The 4,669-nt window shown below is 37.3% G+C and overlaps 1 pseudogene; it reads left to right on the top strand.

Moving 5' to 3' along the window:
- Positions 1–4,013: 4,013 nt before the first annotated feature.
- LOC149596270 (uncharacterized) lies at positions 4,014–4,325 on the top strand (annotated as a pseudogene).
- Positions 4,326–4,669: the final 344 nt, after the last annotated feature.

Here is a 4,669-nt window from a genome sequence, read left to right as displayed (position 1 = left end):
AGCCTTAATTTATACCTATTACAGCGTGGTAGCGATAAAAAAGCGCGTATGCAGATGAATTACAGCTTAAAATTTTTGTACGGGTAGGATTCCGTTATATAGTTCCACTCCTATTCCTCATAGTTTATTTACTAGGTTTTTTAATAGTGAATATTGCAATAGAGTTAAGGTCTCCCTATTCCTTTATTGAAGAAACATCGTTGACGAAGCTGTGTTTTATATGTATGTAAGAGCTATTTTACAGTATATTTTCGTTCATGGTGGCTTGAAAAATTATTAATAAATTCCTTTGTTAGCAAAGCTAGGAATATGTAAAAGTTAAATGGACAAAATTGATTCTCTGATGTAACAGACATTCGATTTTTCAGAATTAAAGATATGATTATAAAACTTAAGTTATATGAAAGAAATTCTTACTTTCGTTTCTTAACCAAAATACCAATTTCTGAAATTATATTTCATAAAATCCGTGGATTATTGAATTGTAAGTTTTATAATCCCTTATTTCAATTAACAGTGATGTGTATATATCTACTTGAATATGAAAATAAACTTATTATTTTTTTTAGAATACCAAGTATTAACAACTATTGAAAAGTAATATTGGCAAAAGTTCTTAGGTAGGAGCTTTATATATAAATCGAAATTACTATTCCTTTAAAGATCCATGAGGAACACAATTTCTTTCTAGAACTGAAACGGAGAGCAAAGGTACAGTGCAAATAATGTTTGTAAATTGAAAAAACACAAGATAAGTCTTTTTGAAATAACTGATAATTTAAATTAAGGTCTATAAAACTAAGAAGGAACTTAATATAGTCATGAGTTAATAACATGTTAGCTCCCTATAAGTTACTCAGGCAATTCATTTTTATACTCCAGCGTTTTCTCCCGCGCCGCCGGCTTCCCAATTATATGCGACGCTCTGCGGCTGCCATGTGAACGAAAATCTTATTTACTCTTCATTCCGGTTTTTCCCCGGAAGCGCGTGTAGTGGAAGCTAGCCAATGATATCGGAGCTATTTAAGCAGCCGAATATTTCGCTCAGTAGCCTCGGTTAAGAAAACAGTTAAGAAATCAGTGGATTGGATTTAGCTCAGTTGTATAATTTTCTGGTTTCCAGTCACAATAACAACTCTTATCTTTAGCATTCTTGATCAATATCGGTAAATTGCATTGAGTTCCTGCATTTTTTTTGTCTCAGTACTGACACAAACGCCATGATTTAATGTTAAATTGTTAAAACATAAACATTCACGACTAAAACACTCCCTTGGTGAAAAAGCAGCCGACGACTCGAGGTCGAGGACCCGTACGAGCGGGACTTTTTTTTCGACAAGAGAGAGCGCAACATTCGGATTTTTTTCCCGCGCGGGCGAAATGAGAAGAAATCGCTGGATATATTACGCCTATGGAGCCTGAGTAACTTATAGGGAGCTAACATATTATTCACTCATGATATAGTAAATTCCTTCTTGATAAAACTAATAATGTTAATATCTGTTACTTCAGCGACTATATTTTGTTCAATGATCTGTTACGGTAAAGTGTTAAAGTTACAGTTTTGAAAACAACAAAAATCAGAGATACCGATCCCACTGTAAGGGAAATTTCTAAAAAAGGCTTAGGATTTTTTAAAACTTTATTAACGAAGTTACCTTGTTTAGCAAGCACGAGGCTAGGCACCTTGTTTTTCAACCTGAACGAAAATTGGTCAAAATATCTCTTAATGTGCTAACTTGGTAGAGCATCAATGTTTTTGCCATATTTTGAAAGTTAATCAAAATACTCAGACTAAAATTGTTCTTAATGAAACTTCAGAAGTTTAACCTTCATACATATTGTTAATTTACAAGTATTCCTAAACTTCGCTGTAGTTATTGGATGGAGTGGACCACAAAAACCCAACGCTTTTTCTAGGGGAAATCTGGCGAAAAACTGTGATTTTGTTTTTTTTTAACCATACGGGCGGGTGTCAAATCTTACCAAAAAGGGTCTAACAACCCTTAAGGGTATACCTCTGTGTATTTCACAGGGATCTGCGAGCTCGACCACGCTCCCATGCTTTACAGAGAGCTCATTTATGTGAAACCGTAGTTAATTGTTATCAGGTCGCTCACGCGAATATTATAGTTGGCGTGCTTGTCTGTTCAATAAAATTGGTTAGCCGAATATTCACATTTGATTAAATTTTTAGAATGGAAACGAACCCCTCATTGCAAGATTAAAAAAATTATGTTTGACATTTGAATTGTCTAAAAGGTTTCTTACAAAGTTATGATTAAATCGGACAATCGTTTATCACACCCTTTTCTGTATGGAACCGCCCTGAAGAAGGAAAGAAATGGATTTTCAGAGGCGTAAAAGGAAAACTGTAGCTCTTCAATAAATATCGGAATTTGCTCTTTCGTCATGATATCGGGTGTTAGAAGAGCTGAACGTCCTTGGTGACATTCTTCTAAAACTTGTTCGTGTTCATATATTAAATCCAATGATTTCATAAAGGTAATTCTTTTGTATATTTCCCTCATCATGTGGTCATCTGTTCTCTTTTCAAGTCAAGAACATTATCATATATATATAAACAAAACTAATATATGAGGCCTATACACCTACCTCGAAATTGTAGCGAACCTTTCCCATATCTAGTGACACTAAGTGTAATTGTTTACTAAAGTAGACGTCTTCTAAAGTTTCGATTCTTTTAATATCCGGCGGAATGGTCACTTTGGATAAAAGAAGATTTTCAAAAAATGTTAACATCAAGAACATTCCGAGGATCCAACTGAAAAGCAATATTCCGAATCCAAACTTAATTTTATTGAATGACACCGAATCTGAACGAAAGGAAAATTAAATTATAAATATGGCGTTCATAAATTATTTCGCCTAGATATGCATATTTCACATTGCAATTCGTATTTAAATTACATGAAAGAAAAATTTCAAATCAAGGGTCACATCCTTTATATCCAAGGTCAAAGATGTCGATTTTTAACTTCACAACAAACAAATAAGGGAAATTTTAAAGCTGGAAAATCAGAAAAATTCCAATTCCGTGCCAAATAAAATTACTTGAAACCAAATTAAAATCCGTTTAAAATTTTGAATCAGAATGTCTTGGGCTCTAAAAGTCAAGTCACTTTATACATAGTTTTCATATAAGAGAGAGAGAGAGCCTTTTACCCCTAAATTTATTCCCCCTTCTCTCCCCCGTGTCGGGCTGAAAAATATTCTGCGAGCCAACGCTAGCAAACGAATTTTCAGTATAACGTTGATTTTCCCATAGAACTTGGGATAATATTAGGGTTTGAGGATTCAAATTGTTATTTATGGTCGATTGCTTACTTCTCACTGTAATTTCAAAAATCGGTCAGATAAGAGTTTGTCAATATCATTTTTTGGATTACCAAATAGCCCTGGTCCATATTGAAATAACACCGCTGCTACGGCGGTCGCTCATTCTCCGAGGCGAAAGCTAGCGCCATTTTCAAAGGTGCAATGCTGCCAGAAACGTATCCCTATTACTTTTCGGACTGATTGTCGTTGGCTGCTATTCATTCTGTTTTCAGACACTGAATATACGAAAAGATTAATTTTCGTTTATAGAAACTTTAATTGGCTTAATTTCAGTACTATTTAATCAAATTGGAAGCCTCAATTTCTATTGAAGAAAGTATAGTAAAATTCTAAAGATAGACGCTGCCATTTTATAATTGTGCCATCAAGTTCTCTCAATTTTGAAGCAGACGACAATCAGTTACAGAACCACGGCCCAGCCGTTCAAGGACGTGATTAAGTTAGCCATGCTAAAAAAACCCTCTCTCCATATTTGGCGGCTGATCACGTGATATTATTCCCGCGTAAAACGCCACAAGATTAATGAGAACTCTGCGGCGCTACCAACCCCCAAATTCCAACGCTTGTCGGGACGTGCGGTTCCCCCCACCACGGAAAGCAACCCCAATGGATTAATCTCGCTTTATAGTTCAGAAACGGTTTCAATAGCTCCGATGGAAAGACATGCCATTACCACTGAAATAGCTTTCGCCATACCGGACTCTTACGTGGGCATTGTCACGGGCCTACAAGAACTACTCGAACAAGACCTCCACATCGGGGGCGGCATCATTGATCCGGACTACCGAGGTCCAGTCAAGGTCATCTTCTTCAATCTCACGGACAAACATTACCACGTCACCCCAGGAATGCCAATCGCCAGACTTCTTCTAGCCCCCACCTACTCCCGAGTGGTGGAGGAGGCTACCGCACTCTCCAGTACTGATCGCGCGGCGCAAGGGTTCGGGTCCACTGGACTCCAGTGACCAAACTACGGCACGAGTTTCTGTTGCATTTTCCGTAACCCCAACGGACTACCGCATTCCAAGGGTCAAGTAGTAAAAAATAAAAAAAGTTGTACATTCTACATGCTGTAAATACACTCTTTGAAATGGATCTCTATCTCCCCTATTTTTACCTCTCCGTGTGACGTAGTCCAGGAGAGGTTCTGTAACGGCCGTGTCTGTGTGTGTGTCTGTCTGTGTGTCTGTGTGTGTGTCTGTGTGTCTGTCTGTCTGTTGTTACACCCACGTGACCGCGTTCGCAGTTTGCGTATCGGAGCAAACGTGTTCGCCATTTCCGAACTGCTTTCACAGTCACGGAAATGGCT

This window comes from Phalangium opilio, unplaced genomic scaffold, assembly GCF_054372755.1.
Source record: "Phalangium opilio isolate 3A_F unplaced genomic scaffold, DU_Popi_V2 ptg000390l_1, whole genome shotgun sequence".
Taxonomy (NCBI): domain Eukaryota; kingdom Metazoa; phylum Arthropoda; class Arachnida; order Opiliones; family Phalangiidae; genus Phalangium; species Phalangium opilio.
The sequence above is the reverse complement of the archived record's forward strand: the minus strand, read 5'-3'. Positions and strand labels throughout refer to the sequence as shown.